At 29.0% G+C, this 19,311-nt stretch overlaps 1 protein-coding gene across 2 annotated transcripts in view; it reads left to right on the forward strand.

Moving 5' to 3' along the window:
• Nucleotides 1-4,619: 4,619 nt before the first annotated feature.
• The window catches only part of LOC113378304, a 426,677-nt gene continuing 411,985 nt past the window's right edge, over nt 4,620-19,311 (forward strand). For both annotated transcript variants that reach the window (XM_026618837.1, XM_026618838.1), the window contains exon 1: nt 4,620-4,927. The gene's annotated coding sequence lies outside the window, so the exon portion shown is untranslated. The remainder of the gene's footprint in view (nt 4,928-19,311) is intronic.

Raw genomic sequence — 19,311 nt, forward strand, 5'->3', positions numbered from 1 at the left:
TTTGTTTACATTCCTATGGGTTCCGTACTAAAGCTTATCGTTTGACGGCGGCGCGGCGCTTACGCGCTTTGATATTTCGTTTCTATGCAGTTAAAGCAGTACGATTGCTTTGAAAAAAAGTTCAGAATTTCTACAATATTTCAAAAGACACTTTTCTTCAAAAAGTCTTTTTTTCAAAAAAAGTAAATTTTTGTCAAAAATTTATAGTATCTTAAAAACCTATTTTTTTCAGAGTAATTTTTTTCAAAAATGGTAATCTTTAAAAAAAAAATAATAATTTTTGCTACGGATAGTTCCAGCAATTTGCCTTGAGGCACGATGCCATGCGCCCCACTAGTTTGTGATGTAATTGGTTTGGGTTTCTCAATATAAGAGCCCTACCATATTGGCAATTCAGTTATTATTTGGATTAATTGCCGAATGAGCAATGTATTTATGTATACAACAATTAATAGGTTTCAATAATTGTTAACATTCTCCTTTAGCTATTGAAGTCACAATTTCTGAAAATCAGACATATTTCATATGTTGTAGATTAACACCTCATTATTAGATAACGGTAAGTGGATGCAACTTGGCTTATGTCTAAATGCCGCTTACACCTAATCATTATTAGGTTTAATTGCCGAACGAGTAAATAAAAGTCCGCGTCCGCGTCCGCGTCTCTGCTTAGCGAAGTGCGTATCCGTTTTACTTGTTCAATGAAAAGTCCTGTATTACGACCATAAATGCATTAAAATAAATATTGTTAAGACTCGCACACGCACAAACTCGCTAATATTAGGTTCGTGTAAGCAAACAGTTGTTTTTTCAGACCTAATTTGTTCGAGTTAAGTGTTGATTACTTTCATTCCGTATCCGAATCCGAATCCGATTCCGATTCCAAGTCGGCAGTACGCTCTGAATGCTACTAGAATAGAAGTGCCTATCATAAATTGTGTGCAGCGATCGCGCTGATAACAGAGATAGGAATCGAATAAAACTCATACGATGTGTTTTCATTAGTGTAAGAATAATAAAATGATTCGAAGCGTATTAAGTATTAAGTATAATAACATGCCACCAGTTAGGTTATGGATCAGGCGATATGATACCCCCGATGCACTAAACGTAACACATATATTACGAGTTACGCCTGTGAATTACGTTTTACTACTGGTGCTTGGCATCGTGCCTTAAGGCAAATGTCTGGAACCCATCGTACCATATTTTAAATTTTTTAAAGACAATCTTTTTTTGAAAATTTCGTAAAAATCTTTTTTTTTTTGAGAATTTTCTAATTTTTTTAAAGTTTAGATTTTTTTAATATATTTGAAAATTTTGAAAACATTTGAAAACTTGAAAATGTTTCGAAAATCGCGTTGCATAGCTGTTTTAGAGACGAAATATCGTATCGCGTAAGTCTGTCTAAATTTATCGCAGTTTAACAAATAATCTTCGTATAAAACCCATAGAAATGTACAAAATATGTAATTTAAAAATTTCCGTAAAATACCTGGTAATTTGATAATTAAACGATCATTTTTGAATGGCATTTTTTAACTTTTTTATTGGATCTACGAAACCACTAATACCTTACCGATTTAGTCAATTCTTCATTCTGTCAATCGGATGCTGCATTGTCTCAAGAATTTAATTGTCATTTTCTGCACTTTTTGCCCCGCTACTTCGAAATGGCTGCCTTTGCCAAAAACTATTCAGCACGCCTCCCTGTCAATAGAAATCGAATGTTTTTTGAATCACTAAATTCTATTGATCTGTGCTCTCCAAATCGTGGACGAATAAATTGTATTCACACATACACACGCACGCACACACATCAACTTTTTCTAAAGAATGCCAAATTTTCGATTTTTTGATATTACTATAACTTACTATAAGGTAACAGTTCAAATGGATATTTTCATATTTGATATACAATGATATTTCGGAGTGCAATTTTTGTAAATTTATATATTATAGTTTGATTTAATATTTTTAAACGATATGATATTATACACGCACTTATTTATGTGTTGCGCCTGTTTATCATTCACAAGTCCTCAAACCTTTATTTTATAATTAAATTATTGTTTAAGTTAGCATTTTCTAAGAATATGATAACCATGATATTCAGATTCTATTTTCAAATGATACGAATTCCTAATTTTTTTATTCTCATATCTTAACAGTAATCAGAACCTTACGTCCTATAAACTGTTGTGCTGAAACTTCTTCTTACCTCTTATTTTTACATGGTACCCCAATGGTTAATTCATCTATATTTGATGATTTTTATTATTACAATTTACCAAATAGGGCTGACTTTACTGGTGCAGCAATGCTGGATGATGGCTATTTTTACTTGGGAACAATTGCTATATTTTCAAGTGAAAATCGTTGTCACTGCCGCGTGACAACAGGTTGCTCAAAGCGGATATCGATCCCGAGATCTCTGGATCAAGTCCCGTCGTTCTTAACCGCTTGCATACGGGCAAGTCCCGATATCCTACTTGTACTTTATTATGAGTTGCCACTGCTTATCATTCACAAACTTTAATCCTTTACTTTATAAACAAATGGTAATTTAGATAACTATTTTCAGACGATATGATATCTATGTTATTTAGATTGTTATTTTAAGACGACATGATATTCTTTATGTTCTCATTTATGAGTTGAGTGAGCTAATCGTAGTTTAGGTCACTCTTTTCTTTTACTATATTTTTGGACGATTTGATATCTCCAGGCCATTGTTGAACAATATGCACTCCTCTGTCAGTTATGCTTTCTTAAACTTACGATCTCAAACCGTAACCGCCAATTCTGATTGTACCCCACGATTTAGGATATAAATGTTTAATATTTATTTTTTCATTCGCTTCGACATTCAGTAGTTCTCAAACGTTTAATTTACACATACATCAAATTCCAAATTGCTATATTCACAAAAATTTTACATTAGTCACATAATCATAAGCTTATAATATTTTAACTGAAGTTATAAACTTGAATTTATTATATTATAATTTATATCACAAATTATAATATAATGATAAATTACTAAATATTATACCTTATAAGTTTTTTTTTAACTTTCAATAATTATTTTTTTACATTTATTTATCAATGAACTCTTAACTGTCCAAACGATTCATCACATTATCGATCAATGTGAAACGCAATCAAGTAAAATTGTTATTGAATAATTATATAATTAATTACAGTTATTTCACGATAGTTAATTGATTAATTACACAAGATCAATGGATTGTATACTGTTCATACTTGTTGTTTCAGTTATCAATAAAAAACTGTTCGATATTTAATTGCGATATCACTTCATTTTTTAACATAATTTAAATTATTAAGTTATATATAAATTGCACGATAAAAGATTTATAATGATTTTGTTTTATCCAAAACCAATTTTAGTTACATTTTTGTGAAAAAACTTAAAATTAATATTAAAAGAAAGGGAAATAATGAGTTTGTATAATAGAAGCAATAAATTTTGAGAAAGTTTTTTACTATTATTTACAGCTAGTTACCGTACTTTTTGCGTCTTTCTTTAGTATACTCGTTAGATTTATTTGCAGAAAAAGTGTTGCTTCATATAATCATTAATATACATATTACACTTACTTAGAACTTAACTTATTTCAATATATACTTTTTACAATAAACATTTTTTTAAAATTTTTATATTTTGTTCAAATTAAATAAGTATAAAACAAACAATTTAATACAACATTACGTTAATGTATAAACATATACTATTGTTTTAACAATAAGAATGTAGTATAAAAATTAACAATAAGAAGGATATAAATCACTTTCATTCAGTCGGATAAAAAACTATGAATACTTTTTACAAAAAAAACTACTGCAGGTGAATATTATATTAAGTTTTTTTAAAAAAACATTTCTTTATTTATTTACTGTCGACGTTTCGGAACTAGGTACTTTCCATTCAAAAAGAAAAAAATGATAATATTAAAATAGCTTTTTTATTATTTTTCATTTTTGTTTTACTTTTAAATTATACTTATAGCCATAATTTAAAAATTTAAAAAAACATGTTTAATATATAACATAGATTTTGTTCCATGATTCGTTTAATAAATTTTGATTATATTGTCATATTTCTATATAGTAATTTTCCCACAATTTTATTCATTTTATATAAAAAAAATTCCACCATCTCCTGCTTTTCTTAAACATATTGTTTGCTTATATCTTATCAAGATCATGTTTCTTGACAGATGTCCTGAAAATGGAACGTACCTAGTTCCGAAACGTCGATAGTAAATAAATAAAAAATGTTTTTTAAAAAAAACTTTTGTTTTTTATTACGTTTTGTATTCTTCGTTCGAAGCTCTACAAATATATATATATATATATATATATATATATATATATAATAATTATGAATAAATTAAGAATGATTCACGATATTTTAAGGAGGCGTCAGGAGTTGGTAAAAATAAGTTAAAAAGCAGAAGAGTGCTTGAGGTCTCCGCAAAATGCAGATGTTGGACGCCAGTGGGTCCGTGGAGGGATCTGCTCCGGCCAGTCTGCCGATTGAGTATATAACCGAGTTCTTGTCCAATTCTATCATTCATTGCTGGATGCCTGTGCCGTCAACAACTGAAAGAATAAAAACAATTCTAGTTCATGAAAACACATCAAACTAAATCTGACGAAAATATTATAGCAACAGTTAAATTATTCTATATAAGTTAATTCCATCCGAAACGGAAATTTCTTGCCGTAAAATTTTGTGTAAAAAATTCAATGTCGGTGTGTACGATCGTGTGGTTTTAAATTGGATTTTTATAAAACATAAAAAGGACAATAAAATCAGTTTGTGTTAAGTGCATACCAAGATAAAATTAAAGGTGCAAAAAATCCTGAAGCTGCTCGCTGAGTGATTTATTGTTTGAAGGTATGATCGATTTTTATTTATTATTTCTAGTACCTATATAGTGAGATTTGGTTTAATTTATTATAACGATTCATGAAACAAAATCTATGTTATATATTAAACGTGTTATTTTAAATTTATAAATTACGGCTATAAATATAATTTAAAAAAAAGAAAAATAATAAAAAAATATTTGTTAGCTATTTTAATACTATTATTAAATTTTTTACAAATGTACGCTTTGGATAAATTTTAATTATTAAATATAATTAAAAAAAAAACAAAAATGAAAAATAATAAAAAAATATTTGTTAACTATTTTATTGCTAATAATAAATTTTTTATTAATGTACGCTTTGGATAAAATTTAATTTAAAATTATACACTCAAATAATAAAATTAATTTTGAAAATTTGGCATTTCTTTAACGGATTCGAAAATTTAAAAATCGAAATTTTGCGGAGCAAGTTCAATATTTTTTATGATCTATCTATTAAATGTCTTCTTCCAATTTTATAAGTTACGAATAAAAATAAAATTTATTCAAAAATCATAAATGAAAAACAATTAAAAAATATTTATTAGGTATTCTAATACTATTGCCATAATTTTCAAGTAAAACATACATTTATGTTTTGGATAAATTTTAATAGCTTGAAATACTTGAAATATTAAATTAATTTCAAAATTCCACATTTTTAACGGATTCGAAAATTGAAAAAAAATTGAAATTTGCTGAATAAGTTCAATATTTTTTGTAATATATATATATATATATATATATATATATTTATAATATTTTTGCAATATTTTTTGCTAATACGATTATGTAAATACCATTTTGAAATATTATTAATATTTTATAAAAAAATATTCCTAAATTAAACATTATTTGATATAAAATGAAATGACATATATTAATTAATTCGATTCTATCTTTATTAAATTAACAGAATCAAAGTCCTTATGAATTAAAAATAAAAACAGTAAATAGTTTTGTTTTCATGTTTCAATAGTTTTATAACAATATATTTATATATTATAAGTATGATTTTTTAATCAACTATATTATTTAATATACAATAAAACGCGCTATTTGATATTTTTAGTAAATCATATGTCTTACAAATAAAAATTTTGATTGGCCTCGTGATGCTCTGAAAATTTAGAAAAAATAGTTTTTGTTTAAAATATTATTATAAAGTCAATACGATAAGCTAAAACCGAAATATCATTAATTTGTGTGTCATTCGTCCAAAATTAACGGAAACAAAATTTGGTTTTGTAGGTGCAGGTTGTACCGAAATTGTGCAAGTATGATTATTCTTATTGCCTTCAGTTATTGAGTTGAATCCGTATTCAAACTGTATTTTTTGCATTCGGCGATTTAAATCGCACTGAGTCATATTATTTTGGATAAAAAGCGACAAAACTTACCAGTCAAGTGCAATATTTTATAATTATATAATTCAATATATAGTACACTGACGAAATTTAAGTGCACGAATTGGAAAATCCGAATTTTAATCTAACCGCATGCGGTTAAAATTAAATAAAAATCCTTGTAAATTATAGTTTCTTTTAAATTGTTCTTAAATATTTGAATATAATTTATTTGATATAATAACGTATTACAATAATTTTAATTAAGTTTAATTTTATAGATCATTAATATATAATAAATAAAATTAAAATTTATATAATAATAATTTATTAATTTAGTATATGTTGCAAATAAAATATTAGCAATTTGTGAAAAAATGCTTAAAAACTGCCCATACAAATTATTTTACTCACTTATATCTTTTAAATTCCTTAAATAACAATCTATCTTGATTTCACAAGCTATTTTTCCAAATGAACAAAAACGTGTATGTTAAAATAAGATAAAAAAAATTAAGGTATTATCATTTATATTTTACTCATATAATTATTGAGCATATTTGATACTAAATACAATTGTTATTACATTTATTATTATATTTATGATTTATATGTTAAATTTTATATAGAATAGTCGGACATGAGTCGGAACATGATTTAAGTTATATTTGTCTTAAGAGGTTAGCACTAGCATTTTGTTTTAATTTTCGGAGCAACATATTTTATATGAAATCAAAAATCTCACGTATTAGAAGTTTTTCAAAATGCAAGCAAATAATAATATAATAATGAAATCATCTTGAGCTTTGAAATTTATACTAATTTTTTTCATCAGATATTAATAATTTCGATATTACATTTCTTTTCCGGAGCGCGGAAAGTTTGAAATACATAATATAAATATGTTATAATAATATATATACATATAGATACAATATATATTAATATATTAGTTAAACAGCAAATGGACCTATATGTTCTATAAAGTATTTCGAACGACACTTATTTATGGTTTTTATATACATATTCTCAAAGGAATCCCAATGGTTTTCCTTACTAATTGCGATATATCGTACAAATTCTCGGATAAAATCGGTATGTTATGATATGCTGTGTTACGAGTCTATGTTTATATGAGTTGGTATTAACGAACTGTGAAAAACTGTATATTTGCTTTGCCATCAGGCGTTTAGCATATAAAACCTAACTTCACGTATGCGTTATGAACGCGATACCAGTAACATGCACTTATGATAAAATTTGACGTTTGTGCTTTTCGTAGGTTAGGTTTTATGTGTGAAACGCTTGATGGCACAGTAAATACATAACTTTTTGACAGTTTGTTACAACCAATTTATACAAACATAGACTCGTAAGATAACATTACCATACTATACCTTTTTTTAGAGAATTGGCTCCAATTGCAGTAGTGCCCGGAAAGAATATTTTCACTTCAAAACTAACTTTGATATTTATATTCTTTAGTGAAATGATATCACTGCTGCTTGATATCAGAACGAGCGATTGTAAGGTTTCTGTATAAATGTAATAGTTTTTCAATCTGGTAGTAATCGAAGCTCCTTTGTATTATTATTTTATTATATTATATTTGTATTGTCTGTGCTCGCTACCAGTTTAATTGAAACAGGGTGTTGCGAATAAAATGTACGATATGTTATAAAATTAGAGCTTTGACGTAGTTTGGTGTTTAGAGCTTTGGGTTGAAATTCAGAAATTTTAGGTTTGATATCCATCTCGGACAGCTTAATATTAGGCAGTAGTGACATCGGGAAGGTGAACATACGTCTCAGTTGTCCGGCCAGTCCCGAATTTCTACCTTATGTACCGGTTTTTTTAAAAGCAATATTTGTTCCGGATTTAGATTTTTTGTCCCGGGTTGTCGCGGTTTTTCAAAAATTAATAGGTAAATTAACAAAAATTGTGAAAACAAACAGACTGTCCCAGATTTCTACCTCGTGTCCCGGGTTTTTCTAAAAGCAATATTTGTCATGAATTTAGATCTTTTTCTCGGATTGTCCCAGTTTACCAAAAATTAATAGATAAATTACCAAAGATTATAAAAACAAACAAACAAGTGGTAATTGTCTCAAATTAATTATGAAGAAAATTGAATAGAATTTTATACAAAGCTCAAAAGCGATAACAACATACAAATCGAATATTAATTAATAATAATTTAATATATATAATATTATAGATAAAATAGTATTACAAATAATCGAATAATACAGTTCTTACTAAAAGTCCGCAATTTTGATTAAAAAAATGATTCATATAAAAAAATCGTATAAAATATATAGCATTTGTTACTTTAAAGCCCCTCGCCTCCTTCCCATCCCGGATTAGAAAAACTAAAAATTGCCATCCCGATTTTGACATAAATAGAATATGGTCCCCTTATATCGGTTTTAAAAATTGAAATATGCAGATAGCAATATGTTTTCTAGTAAAAATAATAGTCTTTCGAGGATTTGTTGCAATATCACAATTAAAATGTAGACCATGGGGTTGCTTCCAATAGCGTTCACTAGCAAACTAAATATATCTCAGTTAGGGCAATCGATGGATTGCCTTCAACTACCGTTGTAACCTTAAAATAAGTATCGTTCAAAATCAGCTCATATAACACTTAAAAGTTCGGATTGCTGTAATAAAAATGAATAAAAAAGATACGGAATCGTTTAAATCGTTGCACCCGCAATTGATTCAAAATGCGATTTTGTTCCGGAGTTGTTTGAGAAGGCAAACGCGGACGCACTGTCGGTTACGTAGTCCGTCAGCTGGTCCGTCGATCCGTCCCCTTCGGGGTCCGAAGTTCGTACCATAATTCATAAGCGAAATGAGCCGCTTGTACAGTTAGGAATACAAGATCAAAACAGTCATTTCGCATCTTCTGTGTTCGCGTCTTAATTACTCAAGAATAATTGTTAATTCAATGGTAGATAAGATCGCTCCTAGTGAAAAACAAACACAATTCAGCCACGTTATATTATTATATTGTAGCGCGTAACGGGTTTCGAATTAAACAGTATTTTTATTTAAATCCGCATCCAGCGCACAAATGCTTTACTTGAACCGTCCGGGGCTCACAAACGGCGGCACGATAGAACTGGACACAATTTGCATCGTGCTACAAATGTTTGTGACTGCTACTCGAACTGCATTTCATATTACGAATTAAACATTTCGAACGTATAACCCTCATGCTGTTTAGATATATGTATACGTATACCCACTAGAAAACATATCGTTCCTGGCCATTTTCATGCTCGACAGGTTAAAATACATATATTTGTTATGCGTTTATTTATTTATTTATTCAAATGCGTGCAGTATAAGTCAATAAACTGTTGATAATATTCAGCTTTTTGACTAATTTTTCATATTTTATATAATCATAAAATCTATACTAAGAACACACTTGCATACTTATAATAATAATAATAATGGGTAGTACTACCCTATGGCAAGACCGTGAGCAGGGTTAAACTCCAACTCGAATCAGGGAAGAATAGTGTGATACATTTCTCTTAGCCATTTCACACCACACAAAACATATTTATTATCTATATTTTCAAGTTAAAATGGACACCCATCCACACGAGGTACTTATATGTGAATATAAGTATTAGAGATGGGTAATTCACTCCGGAGTTATCACTCCGATACAACTCCTCCCACGGAGTGAATCCGAGCGGAGTTGTTTCACAGGATTTGTCATATCTGACTTCCTTAAACTGGTATTAAATCTGTTAACTCGTACATGCATTTAGTGTTTTTGTCGTTTTTGATTTGGGAAGGAAGCGGTCACTTTCTTGTCTCGCAGGCAGTTTTATGACCTTTTTTAGGTATAAAAGTCAAAATAAATACCATTGTGTATTTTCCAGAAAATACAAAAATGTTACTTTAAAGATACAGAACAATGAAATTGTATTCAAGTGTGAATAACTCAAATGTATAATTTATTGAATAGTAAGAGGCCATATTTCTAACTAGGACAATCTTTGGCCGTAAATGACGGCAATCAGGAATATACATACCGAAAAATATACGAAACGAAATACATTTATTTAATCTTGTTTTTTCATAGCCTGAAATAACAACACTTTAGAGTACAAAATTTATCAGTGATATCATTTTTTTTATACATATATATATATATTTATTAATCAATAATACAATTATCATATTTCAATACATTGTAATTTTAAAACTATAAATCATTAACATTTAAGCAGTAAAAAATATTCAGTAATATATTATTACTTTTACACAATTATATAATTGTGTAAAAGTAATAATATGCTAATCGAACTACGCGATATAATATTAATTTTCAAATGGAAATAGCAGAAGAAAAATTTTGAAAGCAGAAGTATTATGTTTTGCTTTTATTACAAAGTTTACTACATAATTTTTATATAAAATTAATCCAAAAAATCAATTATTTTCTCATCAAATCATCAAATTGAATTTGATTCTCAAGTTTTGCGTTTTTACTTTGGTCAACACTGCTAAAAATACGAGTCACTGAGACGATCATCTGGTCGACCGAAAAATTTTACAATCCGTCATTTATTCGTGAATTTTTTAGAAAAATTATTTTATTGATAATTATTCATAAATTTTTATTTCAAATAATTAATGGGATTTAACAAATCCTTAGATACATAAACAGCGTACTATAGAACACATTTGTTTCGAGTATTTCGGTTTCAAAATTGTCGGAGTCGTGGAATTGTTTAGCGGATATAACTCCACCATGAAGCGGAGTCAAATCCGAGTCGATCCGGCTTCGGATATAATAAGCCCATCTCTATAAGTATGCAAGTAATAATCAATGGTCCTTTGCCCGAGTATCCAAAGCGCGAAAGCACCACATTTTATTTTCACCTCTTTTCTCCTTTGTTTATAAATAAAATAATTATAATTTAAATTTTATTTCTCAAACTTTTGTCTTCGAGCTACCGATTCCTGTGCTGCGGCTTTCAGTTCCCTGTATTTATCTTATTGTTTAATTTTTTCAACATTTGCATTCTTCATTTCTTCCTACTTTTTTATTTTTATTCTTCGTCAAAAGCATTTTGTCGAAGAGTAATGAAGGAGTTTAAATTGCAACTATTAAATTGGCTAATCTAGGTGTACGTATTTTAAATCGTTTTGACGATGTTTGACACATGACATGATAAAATCCCTTGTTTGGAATAATAAAGTATTTTTAGTAGTTATAGTAATGCCGTAGTATAATTCACAACACTTCACAAAAAATACCAAGCCCGTAACTTTTCTCCGGGCGATAAAGCTATTGTTTTTGTTGTTCTTTATTATGAGGTCAGTGTTGCTTTTTCTCACCTTTCTGTAGGATGGCAAGGTTTTGTTTTGTGTTTCTCAAACTTGAACTGTGTCTTATTTAGCCTTTTGATTAATTGTTCAATGTAGGAGCAATCGAAAGCTTGTGCAATTTTATCTATATGTTTAGTGATCAAAGTTTATTTTCATTAAGCAATACTATGTATCTAAATTAGATTTGATTCCATTAACTTCTCAATATTTTCATAAATAACTATGAGGACGAGGATCATATGATGTGGACGGTCCATTAGCCATGTCATTTGTGAATAATTTTAAGTTCATTTTATAATATTTTTTAATTTGAAAGTATCTTGTTATACATTTTTTTACAACTTCACCATCATCATTGATCCTTTCGAAAGTTTTCATATTGCCCGTTTATATCAGAAGTTAAGAACTAAATTTACACTTATTATTACTTCAGAATATGAGCAAGTATGCTATTATTGATTATGGTTTCTGAATTATGAACTTGCTTGCAGACAGATAATTGTGAAAGTACAATTTAATTCACTGTTCTCCTTTTAATGTAACAATATTTACTAAAATCTTGCATCCATAACTCCACTTTTTGTTCAATTCGACGAAGTTCTTTCAGCACTCCTATTTTTGCTTAAGGGCGAATTTTTACAATATTGGTCCAAGCTTCTCGTTTTATAACTATGTACAGTAATGTTGATCTAACAATATTTTCACTCTTTTAAAGTATTACTATTTTATTTAAAATTTAAAACGGTATTTGATAATAAAATATGGCTTAAAATAAATTGTCGGGAAAAAACAAGTGCATGTCAGATTGAATTTTACGGTTTATTAAAATTGCATGAAAAGCTTACAAAAGTGTACAGATAATTAAATAATTGCTTACAAAAAACCATACATAATCGAGACTCTAATGTGCGTTTGTGGAATCAAAAAATGTCTTACATTTCAATCATGATATAGAAGCGAATATGGAATCGGACAGTAAACCATCAGAAATCCCAAAACTACGAAAGACCGTTATTGGATCCAGCAAATACAGCAAGATACCTCGCGAAGAAGGTCGGACCAATATGTTTACATCGGAAAAGGTCTCGCTGCGTTCAACTTCATCAGTTTCTGACTCAAGACAGGAAGTTATATCATCTAGTAATAGTGCATCTACAAGCCTCACTCAACCACATTCTGATGTCAAGAAACCTCCTAATTCATGGCAAGTAGTCAATTTCAAAAAAAGAAAAACTTCATTTGAACCATTAGGAATAGATGTCAAAATTCAAAACAGATTTTCGGCCCTTTCAACAATAGAAACAGCTAATGATGACAACTCAGTTAAACCGACTCCAGTCAGTAAGCCCCCTCCAATATTTATTTACGGAGTTGACGATATTAATGATATGTCTAATCAATTAAATGAAATAATTCCGCACGATCAATATTTCCTGAGAAGTTTAGCTAACAATACATTTAAAATTCTATGTAATTCTGTCGACCATTTTCGAACTTTATCCAGACATCTAAAAGAAACTAATGCCGTATATCATACATATTAATTAAAAGAAGAGAAGGCTTATAGGGTTGTTCTTAGAAATGTACACTTTTCAACAAGCACAGATGCAATTAAATTAGAACTATTAAAACAGGGTCATGTCGTACGTAATATCCTAATATTAGACATAGAATAACAAAAGAACCTCTTAATATGTTTTTGTTGATCTGGAACCAAATAGAAATAACAAAAATATTTATAACATTTATAAATTATTCAACTGCATAATACGCGTCGAACCACCGAGAAAGTCCAATAACATTATACAATGCACTCGCTGTCAACTCTTTAATCACACCAAAAAATACTGCAATAGACCATTTGCTTGCCTAAAATGCGGTGACAATCATAATACTATAGCTTGTCCAAAGATCCGAATGCTCCGGCATGTTGTTATTTTTGCGACGGTGCTCATCCAGCTAATTATCGCGGTTGCTCATACTTCCAAAAAATTAAAGAACAAAGAAACAAAACTCCAGTAAATCAATCAGTCATAAATCCAAATCCAAATAACCAAAATTTTAAAAATTCTAATAATTCTAATTCTAATAATAAAATAAACATCATTTCTCCGGCCTTAAATCCAACAATTCAAAATTCATCCTATGCAGACATTGCAAAAAACAATTACTCTGCTTCTAATCATTCACCTTCAAATCCTGATTCTGATTCTCTAGCAACACTTATTTTAGAATTTAAAAATATCTTCAATCAGCTTTTGCAACAGAACACCATAATAATAAATATGTTATCCACGTTAGTCAACAACAAAAGCAATGGCAAAAATAATTAAAATTGCTGAATGGAATGCCAACGGTTTAATACCTCACAAAAATGAAGTAGAATGTTTTTAAAGTTGAACTTAATAGATATCTTATTAATCTCAGAAACTCACTTCACTGAAAAAAACTACTTTAAAATTTATAACTACACTACTTATAATTCAAATCACCCAAGTGGCAGGGCTCGCGGCGGTTCGGCTATATTAATCAAAAATAATATAAAGCATTTTGTTCTACCAAATATTTCTGATGATTTTCTACAAGCAACTCAATTTCTGTTGAAACAAATTTATATAATTTTTGTGTTTCTGCTGTTTATTGTCCACCAAGATTCAAAATTTCTTGTGCTCAGTTTTCTTCATTTTTCTCTCAATTAGGTAATAAATTTATCATTGGTGGTGACTTTAATTGTAAACATATTGCCTGGGGTTCTAGACTGACTACAGCCAAAGGAAAGATTCTTCATGCAGCCATAGGGCAAAATAACCTCTCCTTTATTTCAACTTGCAGTCCAACTTATTGGCCTTCTGACCCTACTAAAATTCCAGACCTTTTAGATTTTTTTATTGTGAAAGGTATTGATCTTTCAAATCTCAATATTGAATCTAGTTACGATCTTTCTTCAGATCATTCTCCAATACTTGTGACGTTTAGCACATTTCCTACTCCAGTTATCAACAATCATATTCTACACAACAATCTTTCTAACTGGATTCAATTCAAATCCATACTTGATTCAAAATTATTTCCAAAATCTAGGCCTACAAGCGTTATTGATATAGAAAATAATATAGATTATTTTTCTGAGATTGTACGTGAAACAACCAAGCAGATCACCCCGAACATTAATCCAAGAAATGATAATCTAATAATTCCGCAAGAGATTAAGAAGCTAATTGCACAGAAACGAAGAGCAAGACGAACCTGGCAACATTCTCATCTACCAACGGATAAGACATCGCTTAATCATCTCAATAACACGCCGAGGAAAAAATGAAAGAATGGAAGAATTGTACATTCAGGTCGTATATATTGCAGTTAAATAGGTACGATAATTCCATATGGAAACCAATCAGAAACAAAAGTAAACCCCTACAACAAAACCCTCCTCTGAAAATAACCAACCAAAACGGATTCATTTGGGCAAAAAGCAACGAAGAAAAAGCGGAGGCATTTGCTGATCATCTAAGTAGCATTTTTAGCGCTCGAAACATTTCCCAGAATAATTTAATTAACAATTTCGTAAATCAACCCATACATTCTACACCGTTAGGACATTTTTCACCAAATGATGTCTTATGTGAAATAAAAAGGATAAAAAAGATCTTCGCCAGGTATGGATAAAATCACTCCAAAGATGTTAAAAGAATTGCCTACAAAGGTATCTTATATATAACAAATATTTTCAACGCCATACTTCAATACAATTATTGGCCCACAGCGTGGAAGACTGCAGAAATTATTATGATCGCTAAACCAAACAAAAACCATCACACTGCTAGTTCATACCGTCCTATCAGTCTTTTATCGATATTATCGAAAATTTAGAGAGACTTTGTTGCAGAGATTGTCAGAAGATCATCCGAATGATAGTTGGATTCCTCACCATCAGTTTGGCTTCAGAAAAAATCACTCTACAATTCAACAATGCAACAGAACGGTGTCTCGTATTCTTGAAGCCATGAATAGAAAGGAACACAGTGTAGCCGTATTCTAGATGTCAGTCAGGCTTTCGATAAGGTTTGGCACTCAGGACTCCTATATAAAATCAAAACAACTTTTCCAAACTACTTCAATATCTTAAGCTCATATTTGCTTAATAGAAAATTTAGAATCAAAATTAAAGATGTGACTTCGAGCATCAGAAATATAGAATGCGGGGTACCACAGGGCAGTGTGCTAAGCCCTGTACTTTATCTTCTTTTCACATACGATATGCCCACAGATGATCTTCTAACCATATGCACTTACGCCGATGACATAGCAATTATTTCATGCAATTCCGATATTAGAACAGCAACTTGTCAGTTACAAAATTATTTATCTAGTCTCGAAAAATGGTTTTTAGATTGGAATATCAAAATCAATATCGAAAAATCTCAGCACATAATTGTTTCTCTAAAACATCACAACAGTCCACCTATCATCATGAACAATTCAATAATTCCACTATGCAATTCTGTTAAATATTTAGGCATGCACATTGATTCGAAATTGACATGGAGAACGCACATTGAATATAAAAAGAAACAAATCCAACTGAAAATAAAAGATTTTTACTGGCTTTTTGGTAGGAAATCTGAAATCTCTCTAGATAACAAGGTACTTTTGTATAAAACTATCATAGTGCCCATTTGGACTTATGGAATCGAACTATGGGGTTGCTCTTGCAAATCTAACATAAACATCATTCAAAGGTGCCAGAATAAAATTCTGCGTATCCTTACTAATGCGCCTTGGTATATTTCGAATTTTTGCCTACATAAGGATTTGAAAATCTCAACAGTCAACGAAATGATCAAGATTAGAAGTTCATCTTTTAACAACAAATTAATCCAGCATACAAATCCTACAATTCAAGCGATTCAGAGACCGATAAGAAGATTGAGCAAGAAATGGCCTTCCGATCTACCAAACACCTAGCCCAATGTCTGCACGCGTCCTGACGTAGTACGCGGCATACATCATCACGTCATCGTTCATTTATGTTATTATTTTTGTTACTGTTTTAATTTAATTTTTTTATTTCAACTTTTTCATTTTATATTCAATGTATTGCATTTTTTGTTTTTTTTGTATTTTTTTTTTTGCTCATATCAATTTTGTAATAAGACATTAAAGTCTTGATTAACAAAATAAATTGTAACAAAAAAAAAAAAAAAAAAAAAAAAAATTGTCAACTAAGAAAAAACAATCATAGCTTTTCATACCCACTTTTGCAGAATAAGAATGATTATAACAATAAAATTAATTATTTAATTTTTTGCTATTAATCAAATTGTAATAAAATTAAATCAATTTTATTACTTCGTCTGTTCGAATAATTGTTATCAATATCGATTGATAGAGTTTCTTGAACCCCGAAATATGAAAAAAATATTTCTGTTCGGTTTTTACACAACAAAATACCCATACTAGAATTAAAAAACAACGGCTTGCATGTCGCTTCTTTCTATCACGAATGGGCAATAGTTTATTTTATTATTAATTATATCGAATGAAGCAGCGGATATTCGCAAGCGCCTGATTGAATAATGGGAATTAATTGGAATAAAAACACTTGAAACATTTGATGAGTATATTTGCGTTTGAGTTGATTCTTAAAGAAAAATTTATTGCCATATTCGAGTATATAGCTAGTAGGTAATTTCATTTTCCCTGACAAATGCCTAATTATTATTTTTTTGTAATAAATATTACTCTTTATTCATCTAATTAATATATATTTCGATAGTCCATGGTATGTTAGACTTGTATTTGAAAAGGTCTGAATCTAAGCAAAAGTGTAAGGTATTTTTCTACATATATATTTTTTTTCTTTTCTTTTTTCCTAAGTCTAAGTAAAATTGCTGAACAAATCGCGAGAAAATAAAAAAGTTATTGAAAACGAGAGAAAAAATTAATGAAATTGACTAATTATAATATTGTGTTGACAATTGACAAGTGACAATTGACACCAGTGCCAGTAGTGCTAGAGAAGTTAGATTCATCAATATTAATATCAGTGTTGCAACACATTTTGATATTTGCTATGTCCCAAAGCCACAAAATAAAATCCTTGAAAATACTAGAGGCGCCCAAGTATATCCCAAATTGGCTGATCCACCAGGACACCAATACTGTAACAAAAGAAATCGGTAGACATGCATCTAAGTACAAAACTGGACTCGAATATCATTTGAACCAACTTTCAATTGTAACGTAGTAAAACATCATGAAAATTCTATTTAACGCTTTTTATTCTGAAGACGATTATAATGATTATTTTTGTTTTAAAAAAAACCTAATGCGGCAACGTGATCTAGGTTACTAATTTATTTTTTTATCAGTAGAATTAAAACTATTTATAATATTTGTTTCTCTAAAAAATATATTGACAAATATAATAACATTTATTCAATTTATTGTTATTTCTGAATCAATGTCATAATATTGTATTTTTCTAAAATAATGTAGTGCATTTTTTCTAGTAATATCAATAAAACAATTGGTTTTGTTGTAAGTGGGTTTTGTAACTTAATAATTTCTGTTATTTTTCATAGTAGTCGTCAGAATTACTAATTTGGGCAACAGTTTCCTTTATAATATTGGATTCGAAACCAATATAAAATTTTTGCTATTCAATCCAATCCAATAGCAAAAGTGATCGTTTTCAACGTAAAATGTAATATTCACCGCAACTTCACATAATTATCAATTATGAATTTAATATAATATAAACATCACGAATTCTCATCAAAATACTAAAAATACTAAAACTGTTGAAATTATTATATATTTTTATCTCATCATTGTATGGGAAATATTTTAAAGTTGTTTATCAATATATTTTTTGTTTTTTATTATTTATCAATTGATCTACTTAATTAATTATAACTAAATTAATTGGTCATATAAATTCATACTTTAAGATGCAAAACATATTCGATTAGCATACATTAAATTTACTCCTTATAAAATAGAATTTCAACAATTCGAAGAAATTGCGAAACCTGAATATGCTATATTTAGAGCACTTTCAATTTTTTTGTTGGAAATAATCTATCAAAATATAATTTAAAAGAGAAATTTTGGCTATTATTTTCTTAACGGATAACTGTTCCACTTACCAGAATTGATAGAATAGTAGATGAAAAAATACATATTTATTGATTATAATTTAGTTCTGAGTAATATAGTAATTTTTACATTTTTTGTTACTAATATCTATTATCCACTTTACGATAATTTTTTTTCAATTAGAATTTTGATTCCAAAATCTTTGAGATAATATATAATAAGTATCTATATATTTTACTTTTTTTTCAAAGAAATCTATCGAAATTATTATAAATGAATGAAAAATCCTATCAATGTAATTACGATTCGCGTAACCCGTCGCGGAGCAATTGATATGTCAGATTTTTTCTTCTTCGTGAAACAAAACCGACAACACATGCGTTGAAGACAAACTCAGCCAGGTTATGTAAACCTTTTCCAAAATTAATATGAATACATATTTAGGTCTTCCAATTGCTTTGCTAATACTTCATTAGCTAGTGCAATACTATACAATTGTCTTGTGCGCTTTTTCATATTATTCGCTACGTATACTGACAGTGTTCAATTACCAATCT

This window comes from Ctenocephalides felis, unplaced genomic scaffold, assembly GCF_003426905.1.
Source record: "Ctenocephalides felis isolate EL2017-DRISC unplaced genomic scaffold, ASM342690v1 CF-g0.4_SCAFFOLD_01886, whole genome shotgun sequence".
NCBI lineage: Eukaryota > Metazoa > Arthropoda > Insecta > Siphonaptera > Pulicidae > Ctenocephalides > Ctenocephalides felis.